The sequence below is a fragment of the Balaenoptera acutorostrata genome, chromosome 5 (assembly GCF_949987535.1).
Source record: "Balaenoptera acutorostrata chromosome 5, mBalAcu1.1, whole genome shotgun sequence".
Lineage (NCBI taxonomy): Eukaryota > Metazoa > Chordata > Mammalia > Artiodactyla > Balaenopteridae > Balaenoptera > Balaenoptera acutorostrata.
In genome coordinates this window covers 108216332-108234161 of record NC_080068.1, presented here as the reverse complement: position 1 = coordinate 108234161, position 17830 = coordinate 108216332, and positions in this window count along the sequence as shown.

The following is a 17830-nucleotide window of genomic DNA, read 5'->3' as shown; positions in this document are numbered from 1 at the left end:
GAGAGTGAGCAGAGTTCTATGTTTCGAGCAGTCAAAAGCAAGTATCCCTTCTCTATGCTCCTGCTTTTCTCTCTCTGCTGCCTGGGTGATGCCGTTGTAACTCTGAAGCCATGCATTTGGCCTCATGATAATGCGTGATAAGCCTCTGAATGACGACATGGAGCAGACCTTACTCACTCCCCTCCTCCCACCCCTCCTCCCACCACACGCACAAACTCATCCACATCAGATTGTGAGATGAGAAATCAATAACCTTGTATTATATTTAGCAACTGTGATGTTGAGGTTGTGACAGGAATTAGCACTACTTCCTTGACTAATATAAATGGATAAATAGATCATGTTGTACTTATGTAATGGAATACGAAACAGCAATGTAAATGAATGAATTAATGAATTATAGGTACACACTATATCAAGGGCAAATCTCAGGAGTACGATTACTGAGACTAAAATATGTAACTAAATAAGCAAACAAGTTTACGAATAAATGTGGGGAAAAAAACAAATTCAATATGGTAGTTATCTCTGAGAATGAAGAAAGGGGTATGAGATTGGGGAGGAAGATCAGACATAACGTTCAAAGACAAAGGTAATGTTTATGCCTTAAATTAGGTAGTCCTTGTTATCATTTTTTAAAATATATTCACACATTTTATAAAAATCATTTACTATTCAATTAATATTTACCTTAAAAAATTTAAAATCAATATAGTTAGCACTAACATTTTTGAGATCACAAATATATACAAGGTAAATGAATAAACAACTTGCCCAAATAATATGGAAATATATACTGAGACTTTTGAAAAAGTCTCTAGTGACAGCATTGGGTGGGCTACACAGAGTTCTGTCTCAGACAAACTTACAGTCAACATGTTGTTCTCTGGACAACTGTTAGGCACCCCAGAAAGTGGTTCTAACAATGAAAACAAATTATTGATATCAAATACACAACGGAAGACTTTGAATAAAGTTAATTCTTAAAGCGTGAAGAGGCAATATTTACATTACAAATCATATTTTATATAACATATGGTTTTAAATATGTATGTATAACAACAAATATAAACAGATATGTAACTGTGGGTCGTGTGATTTTTATACTTTTTTTTGTATTGTTCAGTACTGTTTGAAGTTTTTTATAACGAGCATATGTCATTTTTACAAAAACATAAAGTCACTCTCTAAAAAATCAGAAAATACATTGTACCACAATGAGTGTCCTGAAGCAACTCTGCCACTTCACATTCTATATGGCTTAGCTATTGTTACCCTCAAATCTGGTAGCTTTTTTTTTTTCCTTAATAAACACTAGTTGTTTATTACTGCTATATAGTATTTTTTATTAGAGTTTAATTGCTTTACAATGTTGTGTTAGTTTCTACTGTACAATGAATTGAATCAGCTATATGTATACATCTATCCCCTCCCTCTTGAACCTCCCTCCCACTGCCCCCATCCCACCCATCTAGGTCATCATAGAGCACCGAGCTGAGCTCCCCGTGCTATACAGCAGGTTCCCACTAGCTATTTATTTTACACGTTAGTGTATTTATGTCAAACCTAATCTCCCGATTCATCCTGCCCTCCACTTCCCCCCATGTCCATTCTCTATGTCTGAGTCTCTATTCCTGCCCTGCAAGTAGGTTCATCTGTACCATTTTTCTAGATTCCACATATATGAGTTAATATACGATATTTGTTTATCTCTTTCTTACTTCACTCTGTATGACAGACTCTTGGTCCATCCACCTCATTACAAATAACTCAATTTCATTCCTTTTTATGGCTAATATTCCACTGTATATATGTACCACATCTTCTTTATCCATTCATCTGTCAATGGACACTTAGGTTGCTTCCATGTCATATTGTAAATAGTGCTGCAGTGAACATTGGGGTACATGACTCTTTTTTTTTTTTTAATTGATTAATTAATTTATTTTTGGCTGTGTTGGGTCTTCGTTTCTGTGCGAAGGCTTTCTCTAGTTGTGGCAAGCGGGGGCCACTCTTCATCGCGGTGCGTGGGCCTCTCACTATCGCGGCCTCTCTTGTTGCGGAGCACAGGCTCCAGACGCGCAGGCTCAGTAGTTGTGGCTCATGGGCCTAGTTGCTCCGCAGCATGTGGGATCTTCCCAGACCAGGGCTCGAACCCGTGTCCCCTGCATTAGCAGGCAGATTCTCAACCACTGCGCCACCAGGGAAGCCCACATGACTCTTTTTGAATTATGGTTTTCTCAGGGTATATGCCCAGTAGTGGGATTGCTGAGTCATATGGTAGTTCTACTTTTAGTTTTTTAAGGAACCTCCATACTGTTCTCCACAGTGGCTGTATCACTTTACATTCCCACCAACAGTGCAAGCGGGTTCACTTTTCTCACACCCTCTCCAGCATTTATTGTTTATAGATTTTTTGATGATAGCCATTCTGACTGGTGGGAGGTGATACCCATTCTAGTTTTGATTTGCATTTCTCTGATAATCAGTGATGTTGAGCATCTTTTCATGTGCCTCTTGGCCATCTGTATGTCTTCTTTGGAGAAATGTCTATTTAAGTCTTCTGCCCATTTTTGGATTGGGTTGTTTGCTCTTTTGATATTGAGCTGCATAAGCTGTTTGTCTATTTTGGAGATTAATCCTTTGTCCGTTGCTTTGTTTGCGAATATTTTCTCTCATTCTGAGGGTTGTCTTTTCATCTTGTTTATGGTTTCTTTTGCTGTGCAAAAGCTTTTAAGTTTAATTAGGTCCCATTTGTTTATTTATTTTTTTTTATTTTCACTACTCTAGGAGGTGAGTCAAAAAAGATCTTGCTGTGATTTATGTCAAAGAGTTTTTTTCCTATGTTTTCTACTAAGAGTTTTACAGTGTCTGGTCTTACATTTAGGTCTTTAATCCATTTTGAGTTTATTTTTGTGTATGGTGTTGGGGAGTGTTCTAATTTCATTCTTTTACATGTAGCTGTCCAGTTTTCCCAGCACCACTTATTGAAGAGGCTCTCTTTTCTCCATTGTATATCCTTGCCTCCTTTGTCATAGATTAGGTGACCAAAGGTGCATGGGTTTATCTCTGGGTTTTCTATCCTGTTCCATTGATCTATATTTCTGTTTTTGTGCCCGTACCATACTGTCTTGATTATACTGTCTGGTAGCTTTAAATAGGAGCCATTTATTATTCCTTCATGAGTCAATGGGTCAGGTGGGTACTTCTGCTAGTCTGAACAGGTCCAGCTGATCTTGACTGGGCTTGCTCGTGCTTCTTTAATCAGCTGGTGGGTCAGCTGGGGACTGGTCAGAGCTGGGATGACCTGGCCCCACCTCCACTGCCACAAGCCATCCCAGGCTTGCTCTCATGACAGAAGAAAAAGTCTAAAAGAGGCAAAGCCTCTTGTGGTTTGGGCTCAAAACAGTCACTTCCACTGAACTCTTTTAGCCAAAGCAAGTCAAAAGTACAGCCCAGATTCAAGAGGTGAGGAAAAAGACACCACTCATGGAATGGAAGAGATGCAAGCATTGTAACAGGAAAATGGGGTAGAGAATTGGGGCCCTTTTTGGCAATTAATCTACACAAGGTCTTATTCAGAGCCTAGAAATTGAAGCCAACTGTTCACTGAACCAACCCCAAACCTACTCCTACTTCTCTTTGATGTTACTTACTTCTTGTCTCCAAATATCCTGCTTCTCTAGCCCTTCCAGTGGGACCTTAATTGTGAGATTTCTATGCCTCACAATCCTTGAACCTGATTTCTATGTATTTTAGTTTAGTTATTTATTTACAACAAAATTACTGAGCACTATGCTAAGTGTCAGAAGCACAGCAGTAAGCACGGCACAGTCTCTGTCCTCAATGAACTCTCAGAGTAATGGAAGACACACAGAAGTATTACGCTTAGAAAATAATATGGGTGTGTAATGACAGAGATATTTAGAAAGGAATACGGAAGCTCAGAATGACCCCTAAATAGCTTGGAAAAAGCAGAGGGAAGAGGTCAGGTAAGATTTCCTGAAAAGATGATTCTAAGCTGAATCTCAGATCAGCTATGTTGATAAAGAAAACGTGGAGGGCATTCCAGTCCAAGTCGCAGACTAAACAAAGGCATAGACATGAAAAACAGTAATGAGGGATGCCTCAGTGGGAGAGGGAACTACAGGTAATTCAACATTGTTAGAGTGTAAAGGAAAAGAAAGGAAATGGTAAGAGAGAAGACTTCAAGTTTATATTTTGGAAACATTACTGGCAGCAGTGTAGAAGATGGAATGGAGGGAAGAGGAAAAGATTGAGAGAAGAAAAACTAGAAAGTGAAGCTAGTTCTTTCTTATCACTTTCTATCATATGTTAAGATCTACATGCTTACTATGTTTACTATTGATTTCTTCTCTCCAGTAGAAAGCAATTCTGCAAAGGCAAGGATTTTCATCTACTTTTTTCATGAGTGCATCCTAAGCACGTTAAATACTGCCTGGCACATAGTAGACACCTAATGATAATATCCACCTAAGAAAATGTTCATTCAATAAATATTTGCTGAATGAATGAATGAAACTTAACCTGAGTTTCCCAGAAAACAAACCATGAGTTAAAGCTTATCTACTAATATTTTATGGGGTCATTCAATCCAGAATATGTGGAAGAAAAGGAAGTGAGACAGCAAAACAAATGCAAGGGATGAATTACTGAGTTGGCCATAGCTTTAAAGAAAATAAAGGTCGGTTTCTTATCATGAAGGACTTGTCCAGATAGCCTCCATAGAATCACTGTGCCTTGGAAAAGTCCTTCAGATAGAGGAAGGGAAAGAAATTTATCTGCCAGTTTTCCATCTCTTGTATCTCATTGGTCAAAACTCATACCAGAGTGTTGATCCTTGCCCAGTGCCTCCAGTCAGATGCTGGAGAAGCCAGATCTCGGGCCCTTGGTTCAGTGCTTCATCTGAGCCTGGGTGTGTAAGGAGCCAGAGCCTCCATAAGTGTAGTCGGTGAGGCTTTAGTACAAGAGATGCAGATGCTGCTATTGCAGCTGCAAGCAAAAGGGCAAGAGAGTAACAGAACTGAGTAAATCTACAGATCCAATACAGAACAAATGAATAATAGAGCATCAGACATAAAGTAGACATGAACACAGTAGCTTCTATTATCTCTTATGTTCTCTTAAGGTATACAGAGCAAACTGCAATTTAAAAAAAAAAAACAACCTTTGACCTGTATTTAACATACTTAGCTCCATAGAGTATTCTTTCCCACACCCAAACCCCTATGCTGGGTTCAGGAGTTCTAACCTACTCCAAAAATTCCACTTCAGGACTCAGTAGAAGCCATCAGAGCGTGCTAGGACCTATTCTCTTCCACAATTACTCCTTCACATTAGCCATTTTCCCCTGATGGGATGGAAGTTCCAAAGCCTGAAATGTTTGATTTCACTTTCTCTCTCCGCAAACTATATTGCAGAGGTATTCTGAAGAAATATTGTATCTGTCATACCATTCTTGTGACCTCTTCCTTGATTCCTAATAACCTTGACTTTCCCAGTTTATAAATATCAAAAGCAAGGTTTAATTAAGTTCTTCGTGGAAAATAAGGATAGACCCAAAAATAAATAAATAAATACAAATAGACCTACCAGTTCCCAATATCTGGCAATAGCTGTTCTATGAAATTTAAGACTCTAAAACTAAGTAAAAAAAAAATGTGATCTTGATAATGGCTGCCATAACCTCAAGGATCCACCCTGATATTGAAATAGCATTGTAGGAGAAGTTTTATACCTTTGGAACTTTTAAAAACTCTGTAAAATGGGGGGTAGTAATAGTACCTACCTCACAAGATTGCTGCAAGGATTAGATGAACTTGCACACTATTGATTTACAAGATTTTTCTGATGCACTCTTGACTTTTACTTGCAGCTGTCCCTGTACTGAACCCAAGTATAAACTGAAAGGGGTCTGAGAAAAATAATATATCTGGAGAAAACTACCCTTTCATTCCTAGAATCACACTTCTCCTCATACCACAAAGCCTGTTACTGAGTCAGGCATGTCAGCCTTCATTCCCCAGGTGCACGGTGGACCTACTCTCTGTTTTCCAGACATATTCAGGCTCATTGGTGGACACAGCTTGAGCCCAAGCTGGAACTTCTACCTAATACAAAATTAGGGCTTTAAAATTTTCTATGTCACTAATAAAATTTCTCCTTGCTCATCCTTGTATTGAACAGTCATAAATGTGAATGAGGTCTAACATTTTTACCCAAATTTTTACCTGATTATAAAGGTAATGTTTCATTATTTTTATGTCTGCTGCAGAATATTTGCTTTTCCTAAAAGGCCTTTACTATTGTCCTACTATTGCCTTTACTATTGTTACTTTACACCTATTGTCCCCTTGGTACTATATCTACAAGTTGGATTGTGTCACTAAGTATGTTGTGGGGAAACAGCTGAATGGTCCAAGACTTTCTTTGGGCCTGGATAATGGAGGGTCAGATCACAGCATATGATCCAAACATTCTATTTTTTAACAGAGCAATTCAAGTAACATTAAAAAGATTAACAAATCGTTAACATGCCTTCACATATTTAAATGTAGAACAAGATTTAAAGACACCAAATACCTAAACAGAATTAAATAACTTGTCATAATTTAGAATAATCGATACAGAAAAGAGTGGCAATACTAGAAAAGAGTGCTAACAAGATTAGACATACAAGCAACTACTACTAATTGGAAGTAATGTATAATTATTATGTGGGTGTGTTTCATGGAAACTGATACCATGGCCAACAGAATGAAATAAAAGATTTGTATGATCCATATTCATGACCTAGTCCAGTACACAAAGCCATCACCAGAGGTTAATCTCTTATATCGTGTTTACACAGTGGGAAGTATCTAGTGTCAAGTTAACCCTCCTTCACTCCTAAACATGTGGAATATGACATATGGAAGCCTAATTAAAGCAATAAACCTCACTTTCTATGTTAGCCATTCTGCAAGATTTTCATACAGCATTACACAGCAGAAAGCTTCACTTGAATATCTAATAAACATCTCAAATTTAACATGTCCAAAACTGAACTCCTAATTACCCCCTCAAACTGCTCTTCCTACACCGCTTCCCCCTCTCAGTCAATGGCAACTTCATTATTCAGGCTGTTCAGGCCAAAAATCTTTGAGTCATCCTTCTCCATTCTCCATCCCTTAGTCAATCTAAACCTGGCAGCTTTCCCTACAAAAACATGTCCTGGACCAGGCCACCTCTTACCACCTCTACCACCAGAACCCTAGCACAAGCCACCAAGGTCCTCTCTCTTTGATTATTGCACTAGCCTTCTGACTGGTCTCATTGCTTCTACGCTTCCATGCTACAGGTATTTTTCTCCACATAGGATTAAGAGATCCCTTTAAAATAAGGTCAGAGTATGTTACTCTTTTGTACAAATTCCTTCAGTGCCTTTCCATCTCACTAAGAGTAAATACCAAAGTCTTTTATACTGGCCTATCCTCTTCTCAAGCTCTCTGCTATTATCTCCTACCACTCTCCTCCTGTTCACTCTACTCCAGCCACACCAGCTATTCCTCACTGGTTTGTTCCTCAAGCATGCCATGCATGTTCCTGCTGCAAGGCCTATGCCTTTGCTATTCCCTCCTAGGGACGTTCTTCCATCAGATACCCACATGGCTCACTCTGACAGTTTCTTCATATCTTTGCTCAAATACACTCAATTCCTGTTACTCACAGTAGTAATGCTCTATGTGTTATGTTCCATAATATAACAGTGCCTAGAACATAGAAGGCACCCCAAACGTAATTGTTAAATGAATGAATGATATTGGTCAGGAGGGAGGAAGCAGCTTTATATCAACTGTTCAGAAGCAAAAGACGTCATCAAGGAAGACTGCAACCCAGTGTAGATGCCAAGTCAGAAACCTAGGAAACTAGGTACTCTCTCCCATGAAGAACTCTTAGAGAGGGGCTAAGGAAAGAATTGGTAAGATCAATTATATCTTACCAAAAAGGACAATTTTTATTATCAAACAAAGTATCCAAGGGGGAAAAAATTGCCACGATCTGCCCCCACATGGGAAGCTGAGGTTCCCATTACATCACAACCTCCTGTGTTACCTAATTCCTACAGGCTAACATGGGGAGAGAGATTAAGATCTCTAAAATGTCTAGTGTAAAGCATAATACATTCAGTTTGAAAAATTCAAGCAATGAAATATTTCTCCCTTAAATCCACATACGCATATGCTACTCAGAACCCACTATGCTGCCTGAAACCTTTTTTTCTGTTAAACATTCTAGAAATTCAACCTTTCCAGAATGGCTACATTCATAACAAGTTTATAACTCACGGAGGCTTCACTGAGGTTTAGGCCTCCCCAACTCGGAAAGACTTGGATTCAGGTGCAGAGGAGGAGGGCAGCAATACTGTGTTTTTTCTATTCTAAGATGCACATCTCTGAAATAGAGATGCATTTTAGGGTCTTAGGACCCTTGGGTCTTAGCACTGTCATCTTTTTTTCTATTATATACATTAAATAATGCATAATCTTAGAGCCACTGGTGTCTTAGATTCAATGAAATGTGTTTAAAGCAAATTTAGAAGTATCAACCAGAGCCAGATGAATTATACTAACAGAGGCTTTTGTCAGATGCTCACAAAATGAGGATTTTTTTGTTAGACGCTGACTAGAGTGTCTGGCCTGAATGGAAGTAGAAACTGTTTTCTTCAGGCTAAGAGGTTTTCAGATCTATCTGAAGAAGGAGCCATCTACCTCAGCATGGAATGCAGGCCAGATGAAAGTCAAGTTCTCCAAGCCCTCTGCTTCCTTGCAGCCTGAGACCAGAATCAGGGTTCTTGTAGTAGGTCTTTTGACTAAGTCTCTAACACCCACAGTAACAATTACCATATACCCCAGTTTTGCTAACAGTAAATACTTAGCAGCTAGAGCTCCTTAGCATATGGACATCATCTTGTTTCCTTCTCATCATTCAAACTCACATATTAGAAAGATGATTTAATATGTCTTCATACATTACTTCATTAATATTTTAAACTATGTAATTTAAAATGTCTTTTAAAGGTGAGAAATTTTGTCCAAGGGAAGAATAATAAAAGTATCTTCTATACCTAGTATCTTTCATATTTATCTTCCAAATTTAGAATATTCTGAGCTGTCAATTTTAATTTCAGATTTAGTAGAAAGGAACCACCTATTAAAAGGAAGTGGGTTTATACAAGCTTTTACTTTTAATAAGAATCTTAAATAATATCTCACACAGACTAGTATCTATTTTCAGAAAAAAAGTTTTTCTTATGAGGAAATCTTATCTTTACTCTGGTACTTCTTGATACTTTCATGACTGTGTTGCGTGGCGGCCTCCTGGGGAAAGCAGTCACAAAAGAAACAAGCCTAAGAGCTCATGAGCCTGGACAAGCTAAAGCCAAATCCATGGAAAAACGTCCTCTCTCAGACTGATACTGCCCTCCTGTATCTTGGCAAGGTACTCAAGCAGAGCAGGCAATTAAGAGACTGTTGAAGAATCTGGATACAGCAATTGAAATCCTGGGCACTGAATTTCAATACTGTCACCACTGCAGGGAACAGAGTAAGGAAATAGGACAGAAACAGGAGGCTCTACAGAATATTCAGAGGGCACTTTAAGTCAATTTTCTCTTAAAAAAAGGATGGCAGCTTCATCTTCTCAACAAAGGCTCTAAATAGTAACAATAGGGGACTTCCCTGGCGGTCCAGTGGTTAAGACTTGCCTTCCAATGCAGGGGGTGTGGGTTCAATCCCTGGTTGGGGAGCTAAGATCCCACATGCCTGGCTGCCAAAAAAACAAAACTTAAAACAGAAGCAATATTGTAACAAATTCAATAAAGACTTTAAAAATGTTCCAACATCAAAAAAATTTTTTAAATAAATAGTAATGACGGTTATCACTGCAAATAAGTCTTGACATTCTAACTCCTTTGAGTTACCTTATGTTGTTCAACAGATACGCAGTTAAAAGGCATTTTTTAAATCTTAGGTTGGATAGTGCAATCATATCAGAGCTTCTTGAATGGACCAAAGAAGCACCAACATTTTTTATTAGGAAGAAAATGTCTCATGAATAAACAAAAGTCTCCAAACTATGTCTTCATTGGTGATTATTCTATAATGTTTTTAAAATAGCTGATATACCACTAAATATCAATTTACTCCATTTAAAGATGAATAAAGATAACAATTTTTCTGGGGTAATTTAAAAATAAATATTGAAAAGCAAAAATGAAGATCACTAATGTTTTTCTTTCTTATTCTCTTCCCTTAACCTCTCCTAACCTCTATGGAGGGACTAATGCCTTGTGTGTGTGTGGCTTTTTTTTTTTAATCAGACCATTTGCCCTTCATTTGATGAACCCACTTCTTTACTTCATTCCTTTTGAAATTGTTACAAGAAAGCAATTTCTTACTATTCACTCTAGGAAATTAGTTTTAGATCAAAACAGTTCTAAGGTCTGACCATGCAGTTCAGGTTTCCTATCATGGCCTTTCAAGATAATGTCCATATAAGTCCAGCCAACTAATTAGCTGGCAGTCTTCTCCCTCTTATTTAATCATTTTTCAGTAAAAGCCAAGCTTTCTGACTCACTAGTTATGGAATTTTTCCTTGAATCTCAGTGATGCAAGAAAGCCTACGGTACTTAATATGACACTTTTATTAACACAGTCATAACACATGCTGTCTCTAAAATTTCCTATTCAGGAAAACAAGACTTGCTTCTCCTAAGTAAATTCTGTCTCAAAGTCTTCAACATCTCTAATCTAATTAAATAATATAGCAAGATGTTCTTACACACTAAGGTCAGGCACTTCATTTTTCTTCCCACCATCACATCCTTCTAAACCCATTTTTCAAATTTACAAATAGACTACCGGTCAAGTTAGGGTTCTCATCTTGTTGACATATGTAGAACAGGCTTTGGCTCCCTAGAGATCATTTAAACACTACATAATAAACATATACACATGGATGCTATCTGTTTGTGTATATGTGTATGGTTGTGTTTTTTAACATATAATGATATTTAAATTCTGTATTTGATTAGCTATCATTTAATTCTGTTCTTTAAACAATAAAAATTAATTGGCTTCTATACAAGAAATTATATGTCATAAGATTTTCAAACCACCTCTAATTTATTTTTCTTTGTTTTTTTAAACATACTTATTGGAGTATAATTGCTTTAAAATGGTGTGTTAGTTTCTGCTTTATAACAAAGTAAATCAGCTATACATATACATATATCCTCATATCTCCTCCCTCTTGAGTCTCCCTCCCACCCTCCCTATCCTACCCCTCTAGGGGTCACAAAGCACCGAAGTGATCTCCCTGTGCTATGCGGCTTCTTCCCACTAGCTATCTATATTACATTTGGTAGTATATATAAGTTCATGCCACTCTCTCACTTCATCCCGGCTTACCCTTCCCCCTCCCCGTGTCCTCAAGTCCATTCTCTACGCCTGCTTCTTTATTCCTGTCCTGCCTCTAGGTTCTTCAGAACGATTTTTTTTCTTTTTACATTCCATATATATGTGTTAGCATACGATATTTGTTTTTCTCTTTCTGACTTACTTCACTCTGTATGACAGATTCTAGGTCCATCCACCTCACTACAAATACTCAATTTCATTTCTTTTTATGGCTGAGTAATATTCCATTGTATATATGTGCCACATCTTCCTCATCCATTCAACTGTCGATGGACACTTAGGTTGCTTCCATGTCCTGGCTATTGTAAATAGAGCTGCAATGAACATTGTAGTACATGACTCTTTTTGCATTATGGTTTTCTCAGGGTATATGCCCAGTAGTGGGATTGCTGGGTCATATGGTAGTTCTATTTTTAGTTTTTTAAGGAACCTCTATACTGTTCTCCATAGTGGCTGTATCAATTTACATTCCCACCAACAGTGCAAGAGGGTTCCCTTTTCTCCACACCCTCTCCAGCATTTATGTTTGTAGATTTTTTGATAATGGCCATTCTGAATGGTATGAGGTGATACCTCATTATAGTTTTGATTTGCATTTCTCTAATGATTAGTGATGTTGAGCATTCTTTCATGTGTTTGTTGGCAATCTGTATATCTTCTTTGGAGAAATGTCTATTTAGGTCTTCTGCCCAGTTTTGGATTGGGTTGTTTGTTTTTTTTAGTATTGAGTTGCATGAGCAGCTTCTAAATTTTGGAGGTTAATTCTTTGTCAGTTGCTTCCTTTGCAAATATTTTCTCCCATTCTGAGGGCTGTCTTTTCGTCTTGTTTATGGTTTCCTTTGCTGTGCAAAAGCTTTTAAGTTTCACTAGGTCCCATTTGTTTATTTTTGTTTTTATTTCCATTACTCTAGGAGGTGGGTCAAAAAGGAATTTGCTGTGATTTATGTCAGAGTGTTCTGCCTATGTTTTCCTCTAAGAGTTTTATCGTGTCTGTACTTACATTGAGGTCTTTAATCCATTTTGAGTTTATTTTTGAGTATGGTGTTAGGGAGTGTTCTGATTTCATTCTTTTACATGTAACTGTCCAGTTTTCCCAGCAACACATATTGAAGAGGCTGTCTTTCCTCCATTGTATATCCTGGTCTCCTCTATCAAAGATAAGGTGACCATATGTGCATGGGTTTATCTCTGGGCTTTCTTTCTTCTTCCATTGATCTATATTTCTGTTTTTCTGCCAGTACCATACTGTCTTGAATACTGTAGCTTTCTAGTGTAGTCTGAAGTCCAGGAACCTGATTCCTCTAGCTCCATTTTTCTTTCTCAAGATTGCTTTGGCTACTCGGGGTCTTTTGTGTTTCCATACAAATTGTGAAATTTTTTGTTCTAGTTCTATGAAAAATGTCATTGGTAGTTTGATAGGGATTGCACTGAATCTGTAGATTGCTTTGTGTAGTATAGTCATTTTCACAATGTTGATTCTTCCAATCCTAGATCATGGTATATGTTTCTTTCATCAGTGTCTTACAGTTTTCTGCATACAGGTCTTTTGTCTCCTTAGGTAGGTTTATTCCTAGGTATTTTATTCTTTATGTTGCAATGGTAACTGGGAGTGTTTCCTTAATTTCTCTTTCATATTTTTCATCATTAGTGTATAGGAATGCAAGAGATTTCTGTGCATTAATTTTGTATCCTGCTACCTTACCAAATTCGTTGATTAGCTCTAGTAGTTTTCCAGTAGCATCTTTAGGATTCTCTATGTAGTATCATGTCATCTGCAAACAGTGACAGCTTTACTTCTTCTTTTCCCATTTGGATTCCTTTTATTTCTTCTTCTTCCCTGACTGCTGCGGCTAAAACTTCCAAAACTATGTTGAATAATGGTGGTGAGCATGGACAACCTTGTCTTGTTCCTGATCTTAGTGGAAATGGTTTCAGTTTTTCACCATTGAGAACGATGTTGGCTGTGGGTTTGTCACATATGGTCTTTATTATGTTGATGTAAGTTCCCTCTATGCCTACTTTCTGGAGGGTTTTATCATAAATTGGTGTTGAATTTTTTCGAAAGCTTTTTCTGCATCTATTGAGATGATCATATGGTTTTTCTCCTTCTATTTGTTAATATGGTTTATCACATTGACTGATTTGTGTATATTGAAGAATCCTTGCATTCCTGGGATAAACCCCACTTGATCATGGTGTATGATCCTGTTAATGTGCTGTTGGATTCTGTTTGCTACTATTTTGTTGAGGATTTTTGCATCTATGTTCATCAGTGATACTGGCCTGTAGTTTTCTTTCTTTGTGACATCTTTTTCTCATTTTGGTATCAGGGTGATGGTGGCCTCACAGAATGAGTTTGGGTGTGTTCCTCACTCTGCTATATTTTAGAAGACTTTGAGAAGGATAGGTGTTAGCTCTTCTCTAAATGTTTGATAGAAGTCACCTGTGAAGCCATCTGGTCCTGGAAGATTTTTAATCACAGTCTCAGTGTCAGTGTTTGTGATTGGTCTGTTTATATTTTCTATTTATTCCTGGTTCAGTCTCAGAAGGTTGTGTTTTTCTAAGAATTTGTCCATTTCTTCCAGGTTGTCCATTTTATTGGCACATAGTTGCTTGTAGTACTCTCTCATGATCCTTTGTATTTCTGCAGTGTCAGCTGTTACTTCTCCTTTTTCATTTCTAATTCTATTGATTTGAGTCTTCTCCCTTTTTTTCTTGATGAGTCTGGCTAATGGTTTATCAATTTTGTTTATCTTCTCAAAGAACCAGCTTTTCGTTTTATTGATCTTTGCTATCCTTTCCTTCATTTCTTTTTCATTTATTTCTGATCTGATCTTTATGACTTCTTTCCTTCTGCTAACTTTGGGGGTTTTTTGTTCTTCTTTCTCTAATTGCTTTACGTGTAAGGTTAGGTTATTTATTTGAGATGTTTCTTGTTTATTCAGGTAGGATTGTACTGCTATATACTTCCCTCCTAGAACTGCTTTGATGCATCCCATAGGTTTTGGGTCATCGTGTTTTCATTGTCATTTGTTTCTAGGTATTTTTTGATTTCCTCTTTGATTTCTTCAGTGATCTCTTGGTTAATAAGTAGTGTATTGTTTAGCCTCCATGTGCTTGTATTTTTTACAGATTTTTTTCCTGTAATTGATATCTAGTCTCATAGCATTGTGGTCGGAAAAGATACTTGATACAATTTCAATTTTCTTAAATTTACCAAGGCTTGATTTGTGACCCAAGATATGATCTATCCTGGAGAATGTTCCATGAGCACTTGAGAAGAAACTGTATTCTGTTGTTTTTGAATGGAATGTCCTATAAATATCAATTAAGTCCATCTTGTTTAATGTGTCATTTAAAGCTTGTGTTTCCTTATTTATTTTCATTTTGGATGATCTGTCCATTGGTGAAAGGGGTGTTAAAGTCCCCTACTATCATTGTGTTACTGTCGATTTCCCTTTTTATGGCTGTTAGCATTTGCCTTATGTATTGAGCTGCTCCTGTGTTGGGTGCATAAATATTTACAATTGTTATATCTTCTTCTTGGATTGATCCCTTGATCATTATGTAGTGTCCTTCTTTGTCCCTTGTAATAATCTTTATTTTAAAGTTTATTTTGTCTGATATGAGAATTGCTACTCCGGCTTTCTTTTGATTTCCATTTGCATGGAATATCTTTTTCCATCCCCTCACTTTCAGTCTGTATGTGTCCCTAGGTCTGAAGTGGTCTCTTGTAGACAGCATATATATGGGTCTTATTTTTGTATCCATTCAGCCAGTCTATGTCTTTTGGTTGGAGCATTTAATCCATTTACATTTAAGGTAATTATCGATATGTATGTTCCTATAACCATTTTCATAATTGTTTTGGGTTTGTTATTGTAGGTCTTTTCCTTCTCTTGTGTTTCCTGCCTAGAGAAGTTCCTTTAGCATTTGTTGTAAAGCTGGTTTGGTGGTGTTGAATTCTCTTAGCTTTTGCTTGTCTGTAAAGGTTTCAATTTCTCCATCAAATAGGAATGAGATCCTTGCTGGGTAGAGTAATCTTGGTTGTAAGTTTTTCCCTTTCATCACTTTAAATATGTCCTGCTACTCCCTTCTGGCTTGCAGAGTTTCTGCTGAAAGATCAGATGTTAACCTTATGGGGATTCCCTTGTATGTTATTTGTTGTTTTTCCCTTGCTGTTTTTTTCTTTGTATTTAATTTTTGATAGTTTGATTAATATGTGTCTTGGCGTATTTCTCCTTGGATTTATCCTGTATGGGACTCTGCGCTTCCTGGACTTGATTGACTATTTCCTTTCCCATATTAGGGAAATTTTCAACTATAATTCTCTTCAAATATTTTCTCAGTCCTTTCTTTTTCCCTTCTTCTGGGACCCCTATAATTCGAATGTTGGTGCATTTAATGTTGTCCCAGAGGTCTGTGAGACTGTCCTCAGTTCTTTTCATTCTTTTTTCTTTATTCTGCTCTGCAGTAATTATTTCCACTATTTTATCTTTCAGGTCACTTATCCATTCTTCTGCCTCAGTTATTCTGCTATTGATTCCTTCTAGAGAATTTTCAATTTCATTTATTGTGTTGTTCATCATTGTTTCATTGCTCTTTAGTTCTTCTAGGTCCTTGTTAAACGTTTCTTGTATTTTCCCCATTGTATTTCCAAGATTTTGGATCATCTTTATTATCATTACTTTGAATTCTTTTTCAGGTGCACTGCCTATTTCCTCTTCATTTGTTTGGTCTGGTGGGTTTTTACCTTGCTCCTTCATCTGCTGTGTTTCTGTGTCTTCTCATTTTGCTTAACTTGCTGTGTTTGGGGTCTTGTTTTTGCAGGCTGCAGGTTCGTAGTTCCCATTGTTTTTCATGTCTGCCCCCCGTTGGTAAGGTTGGTTCAGTAGGTTGTGTAGGCTTCCTGGTGGAGGGGACTGGTGTCTGTGTTCTGGTGGATGAGGCTGGATCTTTTCTTTGTGGTGGGCAGGACCACGTCCAGTGGTGTGTTTTGGGGTGTCTGTGAACTTACTATGATTTTAGGCAGCCTCTCTGCTAATGGGTGGTGCTGTGTTCCTGTCTTGCTAGTTGTTTGGCATAGGGTGCCCAGCACTGGTTGTTGAGTGGAGCTGGGTCTAAGCATTGAAACGGAGATCTCTGGGAGAGCTTTTGCCGATTGATATTACATGGGGCCAGGAGGTCTCTGTCAGTCCAATGTCCTGAACTCGGCTCTCCCACCTCAGAGGCACAGGCCTGACACCCATCTGGAGCACCCATGACCCTGTCAGTCACACAGCTTTTGGGAAGTCTGAGGTCTTCTGCCAGTGTTCAGTAGGTGTTCTGTAGGAGTTGTTCCACATGTAGTTTTTTTTGTTTTATTTATTTATTTATTTATTTATTTATGGCTGTGTTGGGTCTTCGTTTCTGTGCGAGGGCTTTCTCTAGTTTTGGCGAGCGTGGGCCACTCTTCATCGCGGTGCACGGGCCTCTCACTATCGCGGCCTCTCTTGTTGCGGAGCACAGGCTCCAGACACGCAGGCTCAGTAGTTGTGGCTCACGGGCCCAGTTGCTCCACGGCATGTGGGATCTTCCCAGACCAGGGCTCGAACCCGTGTCCCCTGCATTGGCAGGCAGATTCTCAACCACTGCGCCACCAGGGAAGCCCCCCACATGTAGTTTTATTTCTGATGTATTTGTGGGGAAGAAGGTGATCTGCGCATCTTACTCCTCCGCCATCTTGAAGGTCTCCTATAATTTATTTTTCAAACTAATTAAACCTGACAAAAGCCAACTGTGGTCATTAGTAATCGTATATCTTGTCTGTCACAACTTTATCACCAGTCCTCTGGCCTGTATGCCAACCAAACCTGTTTGTACGTACACAAGTAGGCCAACCAGGAAACCTACATAAGTGGATATTTTCACAAAATTTCAGCCCTCCGAACTACTTGTAATTGTCCATCTATAAAAAAACACAGTCCTTCAAGCAATGATATTGTAGCTTTTCAGTGAGCACCTCACAGAGCTGAAAAATGTCATTCCATTGCTATAAGCATTTTCCCAGCAAGTTACCTTTTAAAGCTAAGCTGGGGTTTGAAAGGCATTTCTTATGCATTTACAACTTTGAGCTCCTGGGCTTCTCACAGTTTTGAGTGTAGTCAACTAGGTATTGTACAAGCTGTTCAGGCAAATGCAAAATAGTAGAAAATAATGTCTTCACCTTAAGCACAAAGAATAACTCTAGCTTAGCCTAAGGGAGCAATGTGGGTTCAAATAAAAAACAGAGCAAAAAATAACCCTAAGGAATAAGATAAGGAATATTGCCCGGATGACCTTAATTGTCCCTTACTTAATAACATTCAGAA